At 38.0% G+C, this 25743-nt stretch overlaps 1 protein-coding gene and 1 non-coding gene across 2 annotated transcripts in view; both read right to left on the reverse strand.

Moving 5' to 3' along the window:
* Positions 1–9980: 9980 nt before the first annotated feature.
* LOC119724137 (ras-related protein Rap-2a-like) overlaps positions 9981–25743 on the reverse strand; it is a 36065-nt gene continuing 20302 nt past the window's right edge. Inside the window, exon 2 of the mRNA XM_038195058.1 lies at positions 9981–11154. The gene's annotated coding sequence lies outside the window, so the exon portion shown is untranslated. The remainder of the gene's footprint in view (positions 11155–25743) is intronic.
* On the reverse strand, positions 23734–23806 carry Trnat-ggu. Its single transcript has one exon. It is a non-coding gene; the product is annotated as a tRNA-Thr (tRNA).

Genomic DNA, 25743 nt, shown 5'->3' on the forward strand with positions numbered 1-25743 from the left:
TGCTTTTTACTGTCTAAAAGCAAAATGGGATTTGTTTCTCTTTTAAGCCAAAAAAGGACACCGTTAAAAGTAAAGAGCGCCCTCATCGTCATAGACTTCGCGGAAATTATTATTTTTAAAGAGCGCCCTCAATACCTATAGAATTCGCGCACGTACGATGAGAGGGCGTGACGGAGACCATACACCACCCCACCAACGCGACTTGGACGAGAAAAGTAGCTCAGAACTTTTAATTAATAAGTAAGATCTGTGATGTATTTTATCGCGTGTTGATCCATACACTACTTTCAGCAGCATTGGCTGAATTGCTAAACTCATACACATCGTTGCACATGCCCAACCCCATCATTGTGCCAAGCAAAACTATATAATAATAATAATACCACGGATATGCGCTGAATTATGAAAACGCCTGTATTGTTGTCGCACTTTAATTCGTAGAAATCAGCTGTTGCAATGACCACTTTCAAAATGATAATTACAATATCGCCATCCCGCAACTTTCACATTTACAGCGAACTTCCTGCATCGCGTATATTATTAATCTGTCATGCGTAACCCACATTCAACTGTACCTTGGGCAAACCGGGCTTCTTGTGGTTGGTGAAAAAAGGGACAGTGTCGGATTTCTAGAAATTGTAATTTCATCACTCTTGTTCCAACTATTGAAGGACGATACGAATGTGTGTCAATTGAATTTGACCGGCAATAGGCCTATGAATTACAAGATGTACACACTTTTCTAGTTTTACTCGTGAACTTCCTTTTTTAAGGACTGTGTTTTTAAGTCAAAGTTCCGTTTTTGTAAAAATAGAACTCTCTAAATCCCAAGAGTGAAAATTCACTCCATTCGTGTGAAATATTCACTCCCACCTGACCGACTGAAACTCAGTAGAGTGAAATTCATTCAATGGAAAAGATCGAGTTTTCATCCGAGCCTCGACTGAAGTGATTCTTTTCTTCTTTTTTTCAGAGTACTTCAATCTAAAATGAGAGAGATTTTCACTATAAATCGTCTATAGTCCCTGGTTTTACACTTTTGGATTTTGATAGAGAGAAATGAAATTTAGTTGGGAATTAAAACACCTCATACATTATTCATGACCCAAACGCGCTTCTTTCATTAGTCGATGTACCGATGCGTCAGTAATGTTGTCGATCAGCCAGCACTATATCGCACTACTCCCCCTAAAACCATGCCGTATACAAGTTGAGTAAAAAAAACCCAACGAAACCCAAATGGCAGGACCATTTTTTTTAATGAAGTTTTGCCTGTAGCACTTTCAAAATGTAGGATATGAAAGCCCAGTCATTAAGCTTTCTTTTAGTACTACAATAATCATTCAAATCACTCATGTACATTTCAAGTTACGGAGTTTCAACACAAACACCGGTTTAAAGTTCTGTCCACGGATCACAAAAAAAGTAAGTGTCCTTTCAGCTCAGCGGAACGAAAACAATTCTCATAGGGATGCATGTGAATTGTTCTCGTTTTGCAAAAGAACACTTACCTTTTTTTTTGTGATCCGTGGACAGAACTTTAAAACGGTGTTTGTGTTCAAAATTCCTTAACTTGAAAGGTTGGAAATATTTGGGGGAATTGTGCCTTTGATGATACAAGCATGGCATTTGGCACACAGTCAGAGTATGTCATGAGAAAGATACTTGTCTATAGGGCCATTGCAGATTCGTCCTTTGAAAAAAAATATAGGAAGGTAAACAAGCGATTTTCTAAATGTTCAAAATTTGCTGTAATTGCTTGTTATTCTACCTATATTTTTTCAAAGGATAAATCTGCAATGGCCCTATCGTCAAATATCTTTATCATGGCATACTCTGTGCCAGATTCCATGCTTGTATCATCAAAGGCACAATATAACATAACCTATGTCTACCGTACTAACAGTCTTGGTTATGTCGAGGGCAGACAGTGAAAACAGACACTTAAAAAAGGCTGGAGCACGGCTTGTATATGGCACGGCAAATCCTGTCTTGTTTAGCGGGTGCCTAGTTTCCATAAACCATGGAAAGGCAAACGTAGTAATTTGGAAAAATTGTCAGAGCAGACAATTTTTGGAGAGTAGGCAATTATTTTGCCAGCAGGGCAAACTTGTCAACTGTGTGACTCACGCCTCTCCATAATAATTGTACTTTTCAGGTCACGCGTGCAGTCTGCGAGAACAGAGTCAAAGTACTTTAGGCCTTGAAAATGAATTTAGAAAAAATGAGTCTAAAAAAAAAATGGAGACTGAGGCCTTTAAAAATATTTGCATTCGTTCTTAAAAGTATGTTTTCAGATAACTTTTGTTTTACAATACTCGTTTAGATCGACGGATTGCAGTTTTGACGTCGTCATAACCGTAGGAATTAGCATAAATATTGACGTTTATGCAACTATTCGATCGTTCTCGAAGTTGCTTTTGTGAAATGTGAAATGATTTTTTTTTTGTGATTTGAAGCGGTGGTGTTATAAAGGGTTTTTTAATAACTGTAAAAAGGGAAATCTATTGAAACAAAACTGCAGTTACATGGATAATTTGAATTAATCAAATTGCTGCAGTGTATATTTTTCTTAATATATTCGGCTAATGTGTATAGGGTTTTTAACTAATTTTGTACACAACACATGCGCATTTCCATAAATTCTATGGAAAGTACCTCACAAAAAACCCACGCAAACTAAACTTTCATAATTCAGTTTATTTAATAAAAGAGAAACGATAATAACAGCCTAGCAAACGAACAAAACAAAAAGAAAATGAAACTTAAAAGAAACAAAACTTTTGATTGAAATAGAAATTTCCAAGGCATTTATTGCATGTGGTTTAATTACAGACAAAACATTTTTATTTTTTAAAATTACATTCATACAAATGTTTACAATAATTGTTCGCATTGTATTATCCTTGGCGACCTAAATGTAATGCCTGTCAAAATGTACACACGAAAAAAATTATCAGTGGGTTTTTATTAAACTTGTTTTAATAATTTCCCCAATCAGGAACTTCTCTATAAGGTTCCAGAAAAAGGAACAAGAATCAGTGTATACTGTAATGTCAACTTCAAAGTCTGACTGGATTTATATTTCCCAAAAGAAAGCGTAAGGCCACGTGAAAAAAAAAACAGTTTCTCGCCCGGGTTTTTTAAACAGAAAAAAAGTTAGGAGGTAACCCTTTTTTACCCCAAGATGGCGGATTTTCGAAGATGGCAGATGGATTGTTCTATTTTCTTGACTCTTTGGCTGATACTTTAGTGATTAAAGGAGATATCAGCCTTTCACGAGATTTTGATCTACAATCCTGGCCAAATCTCACTGGGCCCCCAACCCCCGCTCAATGTTGTCTCTCATTGCGTGGTGTGGCTCCATACCCTGAAGAGGACAACATTGACCGGGGGAGCGGGGAGTTGGTGACCGTGGAAGGCTAAGGTTATTTCCAAATGTCCCAACCATTTTGGCCGGGATTGTAGCATACAAAGCCACAATTCTACTTGAAACAAATAAAAAGACAAACTACATTGGAAATGTATGATTAAACAAAAAGTTGGAGGTAGCTGGGAAAAGGAAGCGGACAGGTACGAGAAGCTAGTTTATTTTTGTACATGGCCGAATGCAGAGGTGTAGAAATAACAAGAACAAATTTATTAACAGTAGTTCCCTGTGTTTATCAAGTTAACTAAATATTTTTTTACCATAAATCTGTGGGCAGGAGGTCATGGGTTCGAGTCCCACCCAAGTGATTTTTTTTCTCACAATCACTCCAGACAACACCGAGTATACAGTGTAAACAACAATACGTCGGTGAAGGGCAAAACCAAAGTTGAATTTAGATCACCCGAACGCAAAAAAAATCGGTCTGATGAATAAATCTCTGTGCAGTAGGACACAGATCTTTAACATTTTTGTTATGTTCTAAAATTGACAAGTCTTTGAAAGTAGGAATTATGATGAAAACAGTGAAGACTTCAAAATGAACATTTATTAGTCTGATGCATTTGGATGTTACAACCGACTTCCTCAACATCTCTAATATGCCTTCCGGGAACCAGACCAACATGACTGCCAGCACTGAGACAAATTATCATCAAGCTTCAAAAGTCAAGTAAAAGAAATGAAAGATGAATTTGTTTTATTGGAAATGAAAATTTCAATTAAGAAAAACTGCAAAGGATATTTTTTTTTACAAAGGTTCAATGAAATTTTATTCCATCCCAAAATTATGTGTAAAACACAGTCAGTATCGTGTATTTGTGATCTTACAGTTGGTAAACAAGTCTTGAAGATGTACTGTCCATGGTCTTCGACAAATGTATGGGTTTTTTTTTTCTCCTTAAAATTTTTTTAATAGGGAGACGGGACCGAGTCTATTTCAAAATTTTGTTCTTTTGCTACACCAGCTGGAGTGATTTTATTGTCATTCAATGTCTCATTCAAATGTGGATAACTTTTGTACTGCTAAAAAAATAGCAATTTTAACAAGAATCCATCATTTCCGGCAAAACTCAAAAATAGCATAGACAGTACACCTTTTAAAGGTAATATACAACATTTGCAAACATCAAAATTACCAAATTTTTATGAAATATCTTACTTGACTGTAACTTGAATAATAGTCTCAAGCACTACGTGAAATCATGGCACCTGGTGTGCTGTCATTTTCCAGAGAAAAGTGGATTTTTTTTTATCAATTTCTAAAGATGGTTGGCCGACCATCGTTGGACAAAACTTATTTTTTCCCCCTTCAAATACTGCCCTCAATTTACCAAATTTAGTTTTAGTCCACATTTTGTTTGTAAATTGTAATCGTTACACATGAACGGGTGCAAGCCAGCTACACGTAGTCTGGCCCCCTGAACCGACAACTCCCTGACGTCTATAAATTGCTTTGTTTCGTCTAAAGTAGGGTCAGGGAACCACACTACAATAACAGCATTTTTGTTCTTGGTTTTTCCAGCATCTATGAACACCCAACTTTAAACAGGTCAGTGTAACAATATTTGCTATAAAATACTAACCCCCAAATCCATCCATTTTTGAAAATTACAGCAAAAGCAAATGTTGTATATTATCTTTAACTCAAAAATTAGATTCATCTGTACAAATACTGATTTTCTAATTTGACAATTTAACATTCTAGAAACATCATATCCAGCTTTCAAATCTCACTCTAAATTACAGCACCAGTCAATAAGGGTGATGGTTCATTAATTTCATTGGCATTTAATATGAAATTGGTTAAATTTGGAATTTAATTTTCTCTCGATGGTTTCAAAACGATAATTACTGTTAACACCAGTCAAAATGGTTCATCGACACTGAAGCAACATTACAGATAATAAAAAAATGTTTTCAATACATGTACCTTATAATTTAGAGATGGGAAGTGTTAAAATAATGGTAATATTTAAAGAAAATTACAGAAAGGTCATGTTCAGGCCGTAAACGCAAAACAGCTTGATTCAATCTTTTAAGTTTCTGCACATATGCTACTGGACATCAGAACCGAAAATTATATGCAAATACCTGCAATGGAGTTTTTCAAAACAAGAAAAGTCCAATGCCCTCAAATTTGTAGGTTAGGGATCACAAAATATGCTGATTTTTTCTTACATCATAAAAATAGCCTATATTACATTTTCATAAAATAATTTTTTTCCATGCTGTAAATTTTATCTTAAATACAATGTATATTTTCAAAGAAGTTATGTATTTCCCCCTCTTAATTACATCCAGGTGAAATAAAACAAGGCGAAGAGGACGAAATCCCATTTTTGTTTCGATAATCACTTTACAGAACTATACAGCAAAGATTTCGAGTGTTAAATTAATTAAACGTACGATATACATGTACAATATAAACAATAAGTTTTACACTTCTATTCTAAAAAAGTCGGCAACATATATCCAGTTAGTTTGTACAGAGATACTGGTAGACCTTTGCAAAAAAAAGTTACAAGTTTTAATATACATGTTTAAAGATGTGAAAGATGAATTTGGTGTTTATGTTTTAGTTTAAAAAAAAAATGTTGAGAAGCGAGTATTTGGCACATGAAAATACATGTAAAACCAGAATCATGCAAACCAAAATGACATCAGTACAAAAAAAGCAATGGATTAAAAAGTATTGCTAAAAAAAGGGGGATAATATGGAAATGAAGATAAGCAGAACAAAAGCGAACGATCCCAAAGCTTGAAAATGGAATTCCCTCTTTTACCTAAAACCTTTACAGATATATACTTATGAACACACAAACGTTGACAAAAATTTACATTTGTTTTGTAATACTTATTATATCAAGCCTCCATTTTGTAGATATTGCATTTTTTCCCCTTTATACTGACCGCCCTATATTTAAATAATGACCATTCAAACAAACTAAAGGCTCCAAATCTTTTTTGATTTCCGTCTTCCTCATTTTGCCTACATGTAAATATACATGTACTACATGTACATGACCGATTTCGTGCCTCTACTAACCAAGGGATTATGTGCTAAGGATCACCATTATGTGCTTACAAGTTTTGCTTATTTTGCATCTATCAAACCCTGTAAGCACATAATTCTCAGTTACAGATGATGGGCTTGCGAATAAGCGAACATTTCTCGCCAACTAATGAAATATTGCAAGCTTGAAATCGAGGACACGCATGTAGCCCATGGTTATAGTACAGTAGTCTGGTGCACATGATATGCTGGGTGTACATTTATGAGTTCATCATGCATTGTGGAAGTAGACCAAGATGGCGACGTTGGTTTGAAGCCTTTTGGGGAAGTTATAAAAAAAATATCCATGTACAGCAGAGTAATTGTGCAAGGGCTTTCACAGAGCCACATGTATGGTACGCAGACAATGACATTTGGACAAAACTTAATTTATGTGCGCAGCAAAAATTCAACAGAGAATGGCCCACTTGTGATACAAAAGACCAAACAACTTGGCTGGCAACCTGCCTTTTATACTTGACAATTTTTGGCTGGTAACCTGCTTTTATTTGACAATTTTTGGCTGGTTACCTGCTGTGACTGGACAATTTTTGGCTGGTTATCTGATTTTACTCAGACTTTTTTTTTGGCTGGTAATCTGCTTTTAATTGACTTGTTTGGCTGGTCACCTAGCTGCTTCTACAATTTTTGGCTGGTAACCTGCTTTTATTTGACAATTTTTGGCTGGTTACCTGCTGTGACTTGACAATTTTTAGCTGGTTATCTGATTTTACTAAGACTTTTTTTTTTGGCTGGTAATCTGCTTTTAATTGACTTGTTAGGCTGGTTACCTAGCTGCTTCTACAATTTTTGGCTGGTAACCTGCTTTTATTTGACAATTTTTGGCTGGTTACCTGCTGTGACTTGACAATTTTTGGCTGGTTATCTAAATTTTCTCAGACTTTTTTTTTTGGCTGGTAATCTGCTTTTAAATTGACTTTTTTGGCTGGTTACCTTGCTGCTTCTACTTGACAATTTTTGGCTGGTAACCTGCTTTTACTTGACAATTAACCCTTGACATTTAACTGGCCATGAAAGTACAATGTAGTAGAAAAAATGTGTAATAACTTTTTTACATCAGTCATACAGACGTACACATATGAATTCAATGCTGAATGCACTGAACCGCTGCAGTCATCACACATGTTCACCTAAATTGAAATGTATGCAATAATTTATGTGACCTTTTTATATTTTAATGCTTTTCAATTTTGGATGTCCGCAACCTTCTTTAAAAAAAAAGTTATTCACAATTTGTAAATATATTTTCAAAACAATGTGTGGACAGAGTATTTTTTTGTATTGTTAGGAATTTTTAATTTTATTTTTTGGAGTGCAGTTTAACTGAAGATTTGAACGGGGGTTGGGTTGGCTTGGGGCTTAAAGAGGGAGGAGTAGAAACTTGAGAAGTGACGGATTTCTTTTCATGCCAACATTTACGCCAGACAATGGTAATGGTTGTGGTAAAAAAACGTCCAGTAGTTGAGAAAGTCTGAAGAAACGCAAGAGAAATGTGTCCACTTGAGCCAAATATGTCATAACCAATCTACCGCAAAGCTCCCCCCCCCTCCAACAAAACCCGATCCACCCAGTGTGGGGAACTGGTACTCAATCATGCCTTGCTGCTGATCCGAACTTGGCAAGTTAAACTACATGCATATTGATGTAAACAAAGTTTCCGGAGGAAGAATTTCACGAGGGAATTTCAGAAGGAAATGCAAGCTGATTATCAGGCAGGAGCCAGGCCTCACCGACTCTATGGGGCATTTCCTCCCTTGGACAACAGGGATTTCTCAACTTCTGGTCGGACTCGTGGTGAACATAATTACATGTACCATAGAGCTATGGCATTTACGTACGTATTTATGGGCATACGGTCCTATTATAACTCTTCAGCTATAGACCATTATCATGTTGAAGCCATTTGATTTTTTTTCCCATTCAGATCAATGTAACCAAAGCGAGGCTGGAAGGAAAAATAGTCTGGTTCCTTTTTGCACAAAAAACATTATCATTTAGTGCTGTTATTGGATACAGGGAACATGACTAAAATGGTGCAAGCATGATAAAGGTATTTTGTTTGCAATCATGATAAAGAATTGTTTGGACAAATAAACTTAGCTTTATCAAACCTGCAGCCACGGTTCTCACGCTGAACATTAGCGTTCATATTATAATTATTTTATGTAAATGGTCTGGACTGATAAATTAAGAAATTCAAAAGGTTTGAAACACTGTTAACCCTAACTCCCTAGGCATTTTTGCTAGGATGCAACCTCATGCAAAATCCTCCGTTCTTTCTTGAATGTGGTCCTTGGAGGGGTGACTACTGCCTCAATCCTGCCAAATCCTCCAGCAATCACTGTCAATATGTTGAGGCAGAGCCAGTGACATCCTGGAGCAGTGCAGAGGACTTCAAGTATAATGTACGCCTAAATGTATGCATGGCTGAGCATAAACAACACAGAGTCCGGCCCAAGACCTTGACACAGTGCATCCTTCAAAATCAGCCACGCATTTTGCCATATACATGTAGCTTCAATCCTGCAAAATCCTCCATTTTGCAAAGAGGATTTTGGAGGATTTGGGAAGGTCAGGGTTAATAGATGTTCCAAGAGCATACATCAGCAATCAAGTTTTCTATATAAATGGGTGAAATGGGTCATCAAAATGTATTTTACGTGTTTTCCACCACAAGTTGGTAGAAAGGTCAAATTTATAACAAAAACAATTTGGCCAATATTTTTTTTCTTCTTCAACTTCAATCACTGTCAATATGTTGAGACAGAGCCAGTGACATCCTGGAGCAGTGCGGAGGATTTCAAGTATAATGTACATGTATAGGCCTAAACTTATGCAGGGCTGAGCATAAACAACACAAGGTCCGGCCCAAGACCTTGACAAAGTGCATCCTCCAAAATCGGCCACACACTTTTGCCATTGAGCCTCAATCCTATAAAATCCTCCATTTTGCATAGAGGATTTTGGAGGATTTGGGAAGGTCAGGGTTAATAGATGTTCCAAGAGCATACATCAGCAATCAAGTTTTCTATATAAATGGGTGAAACGGGTCATCAAAATGTATTCTACCGGTACGTGTTTTCCACCACAAGTTGGTAGAAAGGTCAAATTTATAACAAAAACAATTTGGCCAATATTTTTTTTTTTTTAACTTCAAAATAGCTGTCAGATTCGGCTGTCAATCATCATCATGAACCGACAGGATAATACAAACACTTTGAACAAAAAAAATTGGTTATCAATAAAAATAAGAGCACCATTCTGTTTGGTAGCTTCGTAAATTGAAAGTGGTGGTCAATTTTTCTTTTTTTCTCTCAGGAAAAAAAACCACCATGGCCTCAAAACCCAATAAAAACTTCCATCCAAATTCCCTCAATATTTGCATACAAACAAGCTAATTCCCATTCCAATATTTCTACCGGTAACCCATGGTCGGCAATCGCATGTTTATGTTATCACTCCACACATTCCATGTTATTTTTTTTTTCTCCTGGTAATCCGCAATACTACCGCGGTTACTCCTCTGCGATGACTATTTCCTCTTCTCCGCGGCCCCCCCCCCCAATCTTGAAGAAGACTTGACGCCACACTGTTGTCTGTCTTCACGACGGCCACCTGATGCACGCTTGATGAATTCTAGAGGCCGAATAAAAAGTCTCTCAAATATTGGCGGAAAGCTTCCGGTGGAATTGATTTTTCCCTCCTGCAGACCGGGACGGTCCAATAGCTCAAGCCGACGGTCCGAGTCGGAGACAGAAATCTGAAGAATTAATCCCGCTTGTCCTGATTCGGGGCCTGTTATGCCCGATTGCCGTGGCTTAGTCCTGCACTGGATCGATTCCAAGCCACGCTTAGATTTACTCTGCATTTTCTTTGCGTTTATCACGCCATTTTGGGTTCATTTTCTGTGATTGTGAATTCCACCGCGTATCCATTTCAATGACCACTTTGTGTTCTAATATTCCAAATCCAAAGCATCTAATTGTAGATACGCCTTTTAGAAATATAGTCCGTGGGACATGTTACCAGTTTTTCTCAAATCAAAACCGACTCGGAGAATGGGCTTTTAGATGTACAGCAGACGGTGCACAGAACAATTCAAGATGTTTGACGCTTTCTAACCGGCACGGCTTTTGTCTTTCCGCAAGCTTTCAACATGGTGAAGTAGCGAGATACACGTTATCCAAAATCTTCATTCACGAATCCCTCTTCAGCTCTGAACATCGTTCTTGTTTTTGTAATCACTCCATCATCCAAGTAGATGGGTACATGTAGATTCATATATCTTCTATAATACAGACTTGCCGGATGCCAGTTTATTTTCAAATACATTTTGACATGGGTGTCCATTTTCTGATTGCATAGTTTGTTTTTTGTCACAATAAACTCACAGAGACTAAAAAAGTTCCCCAATGTACTTGCACACATACTACTTGCACATAAAACAGCCAATGTTTAAAACGACCTCGCGGTGAAATGTCTCGAAGCACGGATCGTTAAGACGTACATGTACGTAGTGTTTTCCTTCGTCCACATTTCAACACGGGTCGTCAAGGTGGCGCGTGATTCTCTCTGCAACAACTTGCCAGAAGTTTGGTAGAGTTCGGGAAGGTGATGTTCCAAAATATGGCGTCAGGGGTTCATTGGAAGACTGCAGAAAAGAAAAACAAACGAAAGAGAAAATAATGATTGATTGCATCAAAGTTTCAAACACTTATATTGTACTGGAGCCTTTTTTTATGTAAAGAGGATTTTGAAATGAATTTTTCTAAGGAATATATTTTGTGCAACTTTCTGCTCCTCTTAAAAAGTATAAACACTATTTGACATTCCTTTTTGGTTAATTTGATTGAAAAGTCCACTTCTTTACACATTTAAACTGTCCCATGCTTTTCCGGACAACTGAGGGCGCTGTTGCTGTGATGCCATTTCAGGAACTTACACTGTTCAGTTTAGGGGTTTTTTGTTCAAATTGTGAACCCAAATATTTGCTCTTTCAAAACATCTGTGAAAAAAAGTTTGCTCATTGGCCTACTGCCATGTACTGACACAACAAAGAATCACCACGGAAAATTTAAAACAAAATTGACGACAGTAAAATATCCAAAATTCTGGCAACTTTTGGTGATGAAATAACTGTAAATTGAGGTTTATGCCTGAAATGACAATACACTTTTACTCGTGTATATGGAAATTCACGGTAGCAATAAAAACCAAAAAGGCATAAAAATACCATTGAAAATAGCAAAACAGAAAATTGAAAATAAGGTTAAACGGGACACATTTCCAAGGATTGCATTAAACAAATTACATTGCACGGCTCAGGTATACCGGTAAGTGTGTGAACGTTAAAATGCTACTTTTAAACGCCAAAAAATCATTACATGTAACTGGGAATTAAACAAACAAAACAAGGAACTCCAAATTATTTGTACAGTATTTTTCAATTTGTGATGGCTTTCATGAGAAGTAAAAAAAAACCGAGGAAATCAGTAAAATATGTTTTGGAGCCAAAATGGGCATATTCTCTCAGAATGCTTCTTTAAATTTACTGAAAACATATGCCAGCAAATAAGGAAAAGCTATGATGAGTTCACATGTGCTACAACAATCAAGACAATTTTTCCAGCGGTTAATGAGTCGGTGACGGTCATTATTGGAAGCGAAAGCCATCAACAGATGGCCAGCGGTGTAATTTTACACACGTGTGGTGTGAAACTGCCGCAAAATCCTACAATTTTGTTATGAATGAAAATGCTGCTGGTACATGTACATAATATTCAAGTGGATGGAAATTATTCTTGATTGAAGAACCTAAAATTAACTATCATCATACCCAAGTTAGGAATTAAAGGTGTCTCTGACAAAATATAATAAAAAACTGTGAAACTTTATTAAATGAGCATCAACCTGTAACTGCTTGTGTAAATTTATACAATATAAATTCTCATCATTTTTTAATAGGCAATCTACCAGTACACATACCGGTACTTTAGTTTAAAAAAACCCAATTTACTCTTGTTAAACTTTAACGATGCACGTACCACATGTGCATGTACAGGTACATGTACATGTACTGTACATGGATATGGACATGGACATCTGTAGTTTGACAGGCATTGCACTAAAAAATGCTGCCATCAGATACATACAGTGAAATCTCGATAATTAGTCAAAACCGTTTAACTAGAAAACAGACAGGAAGCTCGGTTTTAAAGTCGAACTCAAAATCACCAGGTGCAGAAATAAACTTCTGTAATTGGGCCAAAGAAGAAACTGAAATCCTTTTTTTTAAGATTTATCATTACAACGGACACTTTTAGGTAAGAAAAAAAATATATATAATCTCAGCAAAATGATGATTTGTGATTGAAAAAAATTCACCATTAAAATCAGTAGAAAGAAGAGTGAGCCAAATAAGGAGTCAGGCATAGCAAGTTACCTACTATGAAAGCCATTCATGTATGTACCCATGCATAATTTGGGGACATTTGGGGAAAATTGGGAACTTTGCGTAACTCAAACTTTTCCTTGAGATTTGACTCAAATCAAGATTTCACTGTACTAGCTGTACATTACAGAAAGGTTTTGATAAAAGAATTTTGAACACATACACTGTACCGTACATGTGTACATGTACATTTTTTATAGTACACGCTTATCACTGAACTATTGTCCCAGTCCATCAACCAAAATTTGTTTTAAGTGTTTCTCATCAATATGAGAAACACAACACGAACAACATAAATCATTTCATTTTTTCCCACCCAAATACAATGAATTCCTTTCAGACAAAAAACTTCCCAATCTTCCTTCCCTTGACTGGCAGGAAATTCTTAATCCGGCCCGCATTAGGGACCGCAAAATGGAACAAAGACCACTGTCATAGGAACCGACCATAAAAAGTCTTGAAAACAGATTAATATAGGGCAGTAAAATAGCACAGGTAGGCATTGTGTTTGGCATAGTGGTTGCTAAGGCTTATATCCCATGGGGGTATTCTAAATATAAAAGCTTTTACCTGTACTCCAATTTGTCCTTAATAATTTATGCAGTAGGTTATATTTAGCATTCGCTTTTGCTGTAATTTGCAGAAATGGATGGATTTTACACTGACTTGTTAAGTTTTGTGTTCATAGATGCTGGAAAAACCAAGAAAAGAATATTTCCGTTCTTGTAGTCTGGTTCCCTGACCCTACCGGTACTTCAGACGAAATGGAACAATTTATAGATGTCGGGAAATTGTCAGGTCTGAGAACCAGACAAGCTGGCTTGCATGCGTTCATGGATGTGTAACCGATTGCAAACAAAATGTGGCTCTAACTAATTTGGAAAATTGGGGGCAGTATTTGAAGAAAAAAAAGTCAGTTTACATTGTATTTTCCAAAGATTGCCGGCAGACCATCGTTGGAAATTGATACAAGAATTTAACTTTTCTTGAAAATGACAGCATACTGGGTGCCATGATTTTACAAGAAACTTGAGACTATACATATTTGTATTATTCAAGTTTACATAAGTACGGGATTGCATAATAATTTGGTAGTTTGGTTTTTTGATGTTTCCAAATGCTGTAGGCATGTATTGCCTTTAACAGAGCCAGCCTGGAAAAATTTCCTTAGTGAGGCCGTGTCCGAATTACTTGGCTGTGGCTTGTGGTTATATACATGTACACGTACATGTACATGTACATGTACGTATCTACTGCAGAGGCTGTAGCCAGTTACCATAGACATCAATGTGAATAGCCCAGTAATTCAGATACATACACACGTACATGTATGGCTAACGTGCAATAATGGGTTGAACCTGACTTAGTTACATGTAACTGAACCGCCGAAATTTTGTGGAGCGGAAATGTTGTGTTATATTAGTAAACTCACATGAGCGGCATCATCAAGCTTCAGAATTTCATTTTCCTAAGTATATATATGGTAACCCCCCCCCCCCTAAAAAAGGAAAAAATACCAGCAAAGTTGATTTATTGCAATTTCTCTCTTTAAAGGGCCCATGTAATATATTTTTTTTTATGCAGTCTTTGAAAATGCACCTTTGTGTCCAATTTAGCCTAATTTTCAATGAACACTTTTTGCCATTTTTAAGGCCATTTTGGTGCCTTTTCGGTTTTTCAGGAGCAAATGTGTGATGTCATTTCGGGCAGAAAGCTCACTGTTACAGCTACAAAATGTATTTCAGCCCCACAACTTGCCAGAATTTCGGATATTTTGGAGAAGTACATTTTCTTTTCTTTGGTGATTCGTTGTTTCAGCATATGTACATGTTTCAGGACATAATAAGCCAATGAACAAAGTTTTCTCGAGAATTCAATGAGCAAATTTTGGGTTCACAATTGGAACAGAAAACCCATAAACTTAACAGCGTCTTCCTGAAATGACATCACATCAACAGCGCCCTCATTTGTCAGGAAAAGCATGGACAATTTGAAACGTTGAAAGAAGTACACTTTTCCATTTCAATAAAATTAACCAAAAAGTGATGTCAAATAGTTTTCATGCATTTTAGGAGAAGTAGTTTAAGTTGCACAAAATGCTGATACATGTTCCCTCGAAAAATTCATCTCATGAGCCCTTTAACCTGAAACATGAATTCCCCCCAGGGTCAGTCTATGTTAACAATGGGGGTGGGCAAAAGAGCAATTTTATAAAGTGTAAATGTGATTAGGAATTCTGGGCTGAGGTCTTTCTAGTAAACTGGATTAAAGCAACTGAGGCTGAAACGATAATCCCATTGCATCGAATCAGAATTTACGGATGGTTGCCCGGGCCAAACCGTGGGAAGACGAACGTAATCGTTGGCGATATGACCCGATGCGTCAATGTCATTATGCGTTTGTTGCGGTTCAAAAATTGACTTCAATTTGCAATGTGACTCAGTCATTAGGTAACAGGGTTCTAGGTTTTTACTTTTTTTTCTGGAGTGAACTGAATGCTAAGGAGACTTTACAAGATTGTACAAAAGAGAAGAATTCCTTGATGTTTTGTGCGACCAGAAATGAACATTTCATACTTCAACATGGATTTTATAACTTGGCATATGAAACGTTGGTGTTGAGTCAAACTGGCCACGCATGTCAAAGTGTTTTTCTTACACTGTCAACTTTTCGTTTGAATGAAATAAATTTCTTGCTGATCATGAAGGCATCAATGCTGATCGCGTCATCAAAATAATCCTCCGAGTAAGCATACATATTCATATGAAACTAATGCAAGAGTCATTATCGGGGAGCAGGCCCCCTAGCAAGTTTCAAATGTACATTTTTGTGTAATATCGGCCAATCACATGTACTTGTATTTATTCCCATTCATTAATATCTTTCTGTCAAAAAGTCAAAACAAGCAAATTATTATAAATTTCCAACGATTTGACTGAACAATTCTACTTCATGTTTTGCGAAACACTCTAGCTATGTTTATGGTACATGCCTCGCGCGAGTAGTACTAAAATTCTCCTTATATGGAGATTTGCACGCTTGTGGCCCTTACTGCAGGATGTGGCGCAGAACGCAGCAGTGCCGGAAAAAAGTGTTTAAAACCAGTTGGTATTTTATCAATGGTTTAAAACCACCCACGTGACGGGTTCAAGACCAATAGGAATGGGCAAACTGTCTGAGGTACCAGTATTTATGAATCTAGTTTTAAATGACCTTTCCAACCGTCGTTTTGTGGGAAACACGTTTTAGAGCCCGAATGGGCGCATTTTCTCAAAAGTACTGCTTTAATGTTTTTCTTGCACCTCGGCCACACAGTCCATGCAAACAGATGGCTCTATTTAAACTTGCATCGGGCGCTCATTGCACGGCGCTGAAATTTAGTGTCAAACACCATCCATTATTAATCAAGCTACGGTCAATCATGCTTAACCGGACAAGCCTGTAGTTACGAGCAGCTGATATGGGCTAATCCAGATATAGGACAAAGGAATCCAACTTTTGGGAGGGAAAGATCTCTTTGTGAGGGAACAAAGCTCATTTAGTTAATAAGTTCAGTATGCAGCCCAATTTGAAGTGGAGAGAGTTGAGTGAAAACAGATATAAGGGAATGAATCAATATAAAAGGTATACCGTACATGTACGATACACAGTACACTGTATTTATTTTTTTTCCTTTTTTTTTTTTTTTTACATGTCACATTCTTTTTACAGACTATATGCACAAACGGTAGATGTTGTTTTGAGCTCCATGTGCAGAACTAGAGATGGGATAAAAATCCGGATTTTTTAAAAGTTTGGTTTGAATTCCATTTTTCGGTTTGGATTTTAAAAACTGGATATTTCGAAACCAACCTGAAAAAAATTAGGCCTTCCATTTTTGTGTGACAACTGGAACATATCCCCCAATTTGCTCCATGGTCTCTGATTGTGACTGCACTCACTCGCTAGCAGTCTTCTCGGTTCATGATTACAAAAAGCCTGCCCACTCGTCTGATCAGAGAGTTCCGAGCCATTTTTGTTACAAAACATTACAGCTTTGAAGCATTTTTTAAAGGCCCAGTGGTCATTCAGTCCTGTAAACTATATCAAATCATCGTGAGCAGCCTTCTGTGCAGCACTTCACTCATAACTTTTTGTTGGCATGACTGTCAGCTGAATGGGAACTTCCGGTGAAATTGGATAACTGTTATTCAGTTTGAAAAAAAAAATAAGGCTAACTAGATTTTGAAATATCCGATTTCTCCCACCACTATGCAGAACATAATGGCCGGGCAGGCACGTACATTCGGCTTGAAGAACGCACAATAAATCTTTCATTTGAATGTACTGAAACAGGTAGCATCGCAACGCGGGAAGCTATACGCAGCATTTTGCGAGTCTCTCTTTCGTCACCATTGAGGGGGTGCTTCTGAACGCAGTCCATATTACGCAGGCCAAACAAATCTAATGAACGGATCTGGGCCAAATTTCATGGCGCACCCAACCACAGCATTCCAGGTTTATGATCACCATTGAGTGCTAACTGTGCTAGCAAGTTTGCTAACCCTGAAGTGCAGAATCCTTAGTTAAAGGATGTACACATATGCATGTGTAAAAGCCGAATTTCCTCGCTAACCTGCAAAATACCGTATGCTAACCATAAGCACACAATTTTCTATCATGACAAGTGGGGATTTCTCACTAATTGTAAGCAGAGCCACGAAATTTGGCCCAGTAAATTAAGATCGTCTTTAATTGTGATGGAAATTCCTTCCCACAATGCAACACAAGGAAGCAACGCAAAGCATGACTGCAAGCCTTAATGCCAGTGATAATTCGCTTGTCATGTGCCAAATAATGGTGTCGTTATTTCATGGCTCAAGTCAAGTGTGATTAACGGACCATAGCAGCCATATTTTTGCTTCACGGACTGCGAATAAAACAAACACAGCGAAGGTCTGGCCCATGCATGCCTGGTACATCACACTTGTAATCACATCTTTGAAGGCAGTGTATTTAGGTAGTATCAGCTAAACAATAACTTAATAAGGAAGAAAGTATTTCCCCTTTATCACGAAGCCAATCTGGGCTGCATGCATAGATCTGGCCAAACTTCCTTATCTGCAATCGATGGCCTTGTTTCATGCTTTGTGAGTTGATCAAAATTCAGACTTCCTTAAGCAGTCCTGCAGTATATGAGAATATTGCCTCTAGCTTTACATCACTTGTTACAAGGCATTTTTTTAAAACCTCCAAAATTCCACACTGATATGCTGGAATAAACAACTTACATGTATTAGAATGGTTCAAATTTGTACATGTGGGCATTCCATAAATGCTGGGTCCAAAAGTGTGACTATTTTGTGTCCCTGTTACACAAGATCTGTGTAATATGCCATGCAAGTGTCATTTAAATTGACTACAATTTTTTTTTTATTTGTGTGGTACGTACCGTTACCTTGCGTTATATTATTGTTGGAAGCAATCGGTCGATCTGGGTGATCGGTCGATCACGTTTCGCGATGGGTCGATTCTGTAGAATATCTCGGACTTTACTTATATACCTTTAAACAAAAAAAGATCCTCCAGCGTTGTGAATTAGGAAGAAAAGGTGTTCCACTGGAGGCAGCAGGATCGACTGATAGCGTCATGATCGACCGATAGCGCAACGCGATCAACCGATGGCGCATATCGACCGAACGCGCCCAACATTATCACAATTGTTGACTGCTGTGATGTGGGATATGGCGTTTTGAACACCCAACAGTCAACAATTGTTAAATGTACATGTGTACATGTACATGTGTATGTACATGTACCACATCTAAAATGAAGCAAGAATACAGGAAGAGAATATGTAATAAATCGTAGGAGCAAGTACCGGTACATGTGCAAGCTACATGTTATCCCTGGAGTTCGATCCCACTGCACATTGTACACGTACATGTACACGTATATACAAATTGTACATGTACATGTATGGACATCAATGTTCTTTTTTAGGCAATAGAAGAAAATGAAATCATACATCATACTAAACGTACCGTACGGGTACACCTTCAATGTCTGGCACACCATACTATGTGAACTATGTTGAAATGCACACAGTGTGTAGTACATGTGTGTGCAACATACATGTACAGTAGGCGTACAATGTGTAGGCAACTATACATGTAGTATAGAGAAACCGTCTCCATACAAGGTGAAATTATATGATGTTCATGCGCATGTTCTGTGTAGGTTTGGAATTACAGGAATTTCAAACAAAACGTCCATGGCAAATTAAAAGATGTGTCAATATGGTTACACCTCTATGTTCCGACACCCCTATGTTCCGACTGCACATATTCCTATTCCTAACCCTAACCCTAACCGGGAGTAACACAATCTAGGTTGTCGGAACATAGGGGTGTCGGAACATAGAGCAGTCACCGTCAATATTCACTGCAAAATACAAGTGTGTACAGGGAGCTCTTTCGCGTTTTCGCAAGCGTCATAATAAGCACGAATCTGTTCTGTTTTTCCATGTAGCCTGGTTTTCTTTTGGAGCCTGGTTTTGATTTTGAAAAATTCCCCATAAATGACATTCAAAACCTTCTTTTTCATTTTCTGAGAAGTTACTAATTGCAGGTACATGTACCGGTACATGTACTTGATTCCATAATCTGGAACTGGTTCCTGACATCAGCGGTCGGGTACTCCGGTACCCGGTTCCGATGCACAGCCCTACATCGCGTACACGTACATGTACCGGTACATTACTCATTCTACACTGAGTGTGCAGAAACCCACAGATTCCTTTTTTGGAAAACGCCATTTTTCTAGCGAAAGTTGTTCCATGAAACAAACAACTTTACAAACTTTGAATTACTTGGGACCTGACACTAATTCCATTCTCGCGGGTTTGGCTGGTTCCAGCCCCACAATCGGTATCGATAATGTACGGACGGGGAGCCAGTCTGCTCTGTTTGTGATACATGTAAAATAAAATAAAAATCTTCTTTCAGTTTCAGAGGGTTGCAGATGCCCAAAAAAGGGGGGAAAAGGTTATCTTTTTTTGAATAAAACTAAAAAACAAGTTGAAAATTTTTTAAGAGACAAAAAAATAAAATTTGTTAAGCACAAGGTAAGAAGCAAAGTATCGACAGCATTCCAGCTGTTTAACTGTGCAGTGTACACAGCTCCTGTGCATTTATGTATGATTTATCATCTCATGGGTCACATGGCATGCCATCTCTGATGGACAAAAATAGACCGAGGTCAAGGGTCACATGCGGTTGGCTGATGCCATATCACAGTAAGAGAGATGATGTATTACAAGCACACATCTTGCTGAATGTAAAACAAACTACTGACTAAGTGACAGGCACCTTTTTCCCACCATTTTTTAGGGTAGTATCGAAAACGAAGACCCCTTTTAAGTTTTAAAATGAAGACCGAAGACCGAAGACCGAAGACCCACTCCAAAACAGTGGGTTTTCGATTTTGAGTGGGTCTTCATTTTCGAGGGGGTCTTCGTTTTCGAACAAAGACCCACTGTTTTCAAGTGGGTCTTCGGTCTTCATTTAAGGGGTCTTCTTTTTAAGTACTACCCATTTTTAGTTCATTACCCTGGCCTTGTTTTAATACTTTGCCATCAAATAATTTGGCCTGTTTTAGCATATCTCATAGTTGCAAACCAGTAAGCTCAATTAAAAATACCAGTTTTTCGTCCCACGCATTTCCTTTTTCCAGCCCACCACCATTTTTTTTTAATTCATATTTTTGCAATTTATATTTTGCAAATTTTGTCAATGTAGTGTATTTTTTATTTTGTTTCCAACAAAATTGTAGGGATGTAGAAAGGGTTATTTATGGCTCCTTTGGACTTAATTCTGCATCAGCAAAAGAGTTGAGAAAATGGAAGAATCAATCTATCATCTCGGAAAATCCGCCATCTTTGAAAAAAAGGGGGCGGCCTCCTTCGTTTGTTCCAAAAGCCCGGATGGGAAACTATTTGTTTGTTTTTTTCTCGGTATAGGCTCAAAATGGCCATTTGTATGCCCTCAGTTGCCTTAATATCATGTTGGGGCCATCTTCATTTGTTCCCATTCAAATTTATGAAACCAACGCGAGGCTGGAAGGAAAAATAGTCTGGTTCCTTTTTGCACAAAAAACATTATCATTCAGTACTGTTACTGGATACAGGGAACATGACTGAAATGGTGGCAGCATGATAAAGGTCTATAGAGAGGTTTTCGTGGCCCTTGGACTTGGGTGTTTGTAGTGATACCGTTCCAAAGTCTGCCCGGTCTTGGAGCTCAAATTGCTGAGAAAACATGGATGAATAATTTTCAAAAGATTTGACAGCTTGTCCCTATTTTCAGTGAGCAGACAGGCCGAGGTAAATATTTACCTTGTTTGGAAAAAAATAGAGCGCAACTAGGATATGCATACATGTATTATACTTTTTAGTGACAATTTTGATGTGTGTAGAGTAGACCTACCTAATGCATGTGAATTCAGAATTCGACAGAACAGATCCATCAATGTGATTGATAACCCCACAACTATCGGTACGGTACCCGGACTTTGAACTGTGTGCATTGTGCTCGCACACATCAAGACAGGTTCACTGTCCTCCGCGTCTGATCTCATAATGACCCACGATGCATCAGTACCGACAGATTACCCTATTCAACTCTTCCCTCCGACGGTTTCCCAGAAAATTCAATATTTGACGTTGAAAATGGTAAAGAGTGCAACGCTTGATTGGCGTGATGGAAAAAGTCCTTCATTAATTAATGCACCATCCTTCATAAATGCTCTTCCTAAATGCACTGTAAGTCTCCCTTAGGTGAAGTTATTGAAAATAGCCTTAAAAAGGCTCATTTTGTTTAAAATCTTCTTAAAGATGTACTGCTATATTTTCGAATTCACCTTGAAAAATAGATTTTGTCTTTGAATTGCTTTTTTTTCCCCCCAATCACTTCAAAAGTAATACACTTTTGAATGAGATATCTACCCAAAAAAATCAGCTCAAGTCTAAATTGTGGAATAATTTTACAAATTTTGATTTTTTTCTGCGGCCTTACAATAATTCAGTACTTGCAAGGTAGACAGGTCCCCATCTCCCTTGTGAGATTGATAATGTGGGCACAGGGAACCAGTCTACTTGCAGGGTGTGCAAATTCAACCCAAAACGAAGGTTGTAGATGCACAAAATAGGAAAAAAAACCCAGTTTTTTCCCAATGAAAATAAAACACTCATGGGTCAAAATCAGATACCCCGGTAGGTGGGAAAAGTTGTTGTTTTTGTTCAAATTTGTTGATGCACAAATAGACGGTAAGTACATCGTTAAAACTAAATGGGAAAATTAATTTGAATATGTACATGTAATCAGTGTCTTTATCTACATGTATGGCTTCTCTGAAATTTATTTAAAACGTCTGCGACGGTTTCTAAAAAGACATATAGTTTGTTAAATTTGTGCTTGGGTGCATTTATGAATGATTATTCATGCATGTACATGTACATGTACATGTACACGTGTACAATTATGTGTTCAACAGTTTGTCAATGTCATACATGTACATGTACAATGTACATGTACAACGTACATGTACATGTACATGTGTACGTGTACTTGTATGGATAATTGAAAACGTACTTTTCCTTTGAACTGAAGGGTTCAATGCCCGCGAAATTAAAAAACACGCCCGTCATATCTACGCTTATTGTCCTCAATTTAACCTTATGCCATTCTGAGAAATTCGCTATTATGTACGCCGGCAGTCCTATTTAATAACCCGCCTACTGGCACTATGCAAATATTACCCATTGCAGTGTTGTTGTGTGCTGTCTGGTATCAATGCTAAACTAGTTATACAACCGGACTGCACACTGCCATTGTCAAATTGTTGACTTTGAAATGAAACGTCAAACATTGAAAAAGAGGTCACAGGAAGTTGTCTGCCTACACACATTGTACATGTATGCATGCATGTAATCCCCATTCAATGTTGCACATGTGTGGGGGGATTTATAACTCATAAATTTTGGGACTATGGGATTTGGTGTCAATTTTGTTCCAAATCCGATTACTTGGAAAGTATTGTAGGGGCATAAAAAGTTCATGCATTGTTTGGAAATGGACACACATGCACACAAAGTATCTTCATACATTTGGGGAATATGAGATTTGGCGTCAATTTGGTTCAAAATGTGATTACTTGGAAAGGAAAGTGCAAGTAGAGAGTCGTCAAAAGTTCATGCATTATTCGGAAATGGACGCTGACACAAAATTTCATCCCAAGAGAGATGATTTAGCATCAGTAGTGAAGCCAGGATTTTAGGGTTGGATCCAGAGCATTTCCCACGATTTGAAGGGGTTGATTTCCCCTCTTATTCGGATGTCTCTTTTTATTCATATTTTTTTCAAATCCGTGGAAGGGGAGGGGAAGAATTGGCAGTATGGATCGGAAAATAGTTGTATAAATACATTGTACATACCGGTACATTCATGTACTTTATACACGTACATGTACAATATACATGTATATTCTGCTAATGAAAAACAAAAGACATTTCTTGGGGGAGGAAAAATGGAGGTTTTGTAGGGGGGATACCTACATGTAGGGGAAGGGGCACACATGTAAATTGGGTGGGGGCACTCTCCCCCCCCCCCCCCTTCCCCAGGTAGGCCATTTAAACTTTTCACAAAGTGATAAATTCCACTTTTACATGTATTAGCATCACAACAAAACTTCCACAACCTCAAACAACCAACTTAAATAGCTTGAAAAGTTGACCAAAGAAATTGACTGGAGCGGGGTTTGAATCCGCGACCTCAGGATTACCGTTCCGGTACTCTACCAACTGAGCTATCCAGCCCTATGTCGGCAGTTCCCCAATTCGTCAACATCTTTGTTCAAGGGGCGCTAGTCTGAAGCCATAAACCTGTGTATGCCATTATTGCCATACAGCCAGAGATCACGCCCAAAGCCACGATCCAGACATGGGAAAAATAGCTTAGTAAAAAAAGTAGTTGATGAAAATGCCCATTAAAGACTCGATTTAACAAAACTATAAAAAGAAAGGCAGTGAACTTTCTGGGTTCCTTGTCCAAAAATCCCAACTCTTTAATCCAGTGTGCGAAATCATTCACGGAGAAAACTAATCCAGACATTGTATAAACACTCTTCACAATACATGCACAGATGCAAGTACCCAGCACTGCAGTTCAATTTTTTTACAATTGGACTAAGCAGAAATCAGCTGGAAGAAAGTTCATGTACCGGCCACGACCGCTGTAACCTTTACTACTGGAAGCATTGTATGCGAGACAATGACTTCAACAACTGCAGAACCTACGATGAAATACTGTAGCTGATGTTAGAGAGAAAGTTCCCCATAGAGCGGTGTGAACTCATTGACTGCCAAACTCTTTTCCCAAGAAAGCTATTAGGGATCGCACTGAAAAATACCGTTACTCACGACCCGTTTGCAGCGCATGGACAATACGGTACCATCATGACCTCTGTGGCCAGTACAAATGGAGTTTTGTAAGTGCGTCGTTAACAGTTCGGTGCCGTGAGCAAGTTCAACTCCGAACTGCTAATGTCTAGTTGCAGACCTGTTAGTACATGCACCGGTACACACGTTTCAAGCTTGTAGTGAATATCTTACTGTGGTTTTTGCCGTGAGCTATGTGATTGTGAATAAAGATTGCGGAAAATAAGTCCCAACCTTACACTTGTTTGGAAGCTGTTATACATCAAGGCACAGGCCAGAGGCCATGCACATTGTGATGCTATATAGTTGAGGATCCATTTTTTGCCTAGTAGTAATTTTAGAGGTTTCTGAGAGTAATTCTACAGTGCATACATTGCATTGCATTTATTCAACAACGGACTCATGCTATACATGTATTTGTAGTTATAAGCAACCACGTTTTGCTCAGTAGAGGATTTAGTGAATCCCGCTTAAGCGAAGTAAAAAAAACAACATGTTTCTCGTCCTCGCCCGCTTCCTTTTTGGAGGTAGCCTGGATTTTTTTATTATTTTATTATTTTTGAAAAATGCAGTAAAAAAACACCGAAAAAGTCAAATGTATCTAAAACTGTTCATTGTATTGTAGACCAATACAACTCTAAATGACACTGTAAATATGTTCAGTTCTCTTGTCCAACTTGTCTTTCGCACATGACGCACCTCGCAAGCTCCGCAACAATATCGGTATTTGAGCACGCAAATTTTATGCATACTGGGTAATCGGAGTCGACTTTAGATATTGTGACTTCATTTCGAGCAGACATTTGGCCTAAGCTGTTTACTGGTCAATTGGCTGCCCTGTTTTTGTAATACACCAACGGCCGGTTACCGAAGACCTGATAGAATAAGAAGGCGCCCGCTGAATGGTCAGAATCTGGAGGTCAAGACGCAGTCTTGTTTTGCATAATACATCACCAAATCTGGCGCATATGATCTGGCGCATGAGCTGCCAACTAGTTTGTATCTTGCAATCAGGGAGATTTTGTACAAGAATCTGGGACATATTTAGAATTACATTCAACATAATAGGGAAAAAGTTTCCATAATCAGGGAGATTTTCAAATTTGTTCATCAGAACATTGAAAGACAGTCCTTCTGATTTTAAAAATCACAGGCGTGTGGAAAAAGGCACACCTGGATTTTTCTAGGTGTGTGTTTTTTCTAGGTGTGTGGTTTTCCAGGTGTGTGATCTGTAGTCCAGGGAAATTCAGGCGTGCAATTATTCACACTTCTCGGGAAGCTTTGAGGTGTGCGATGGTGTGGGGGTGTGATCGCAC

Source organism: Patiria miniata, unplaced genomic scaffold, assembly GCF_015706575.1.
Source record: "Patiria miniata isolate m_02_andy unplaced genomic scaffold, ASM1570657v1 HiC_scaffold_18, whole genome shotgun sequence".
Classification (NCBI taxonomy): Eukaryota; Metazoa; Echinodermata; class Asteroidea; order Valvatida; family Asterinidae; genus Patiria; species Patiria miniata.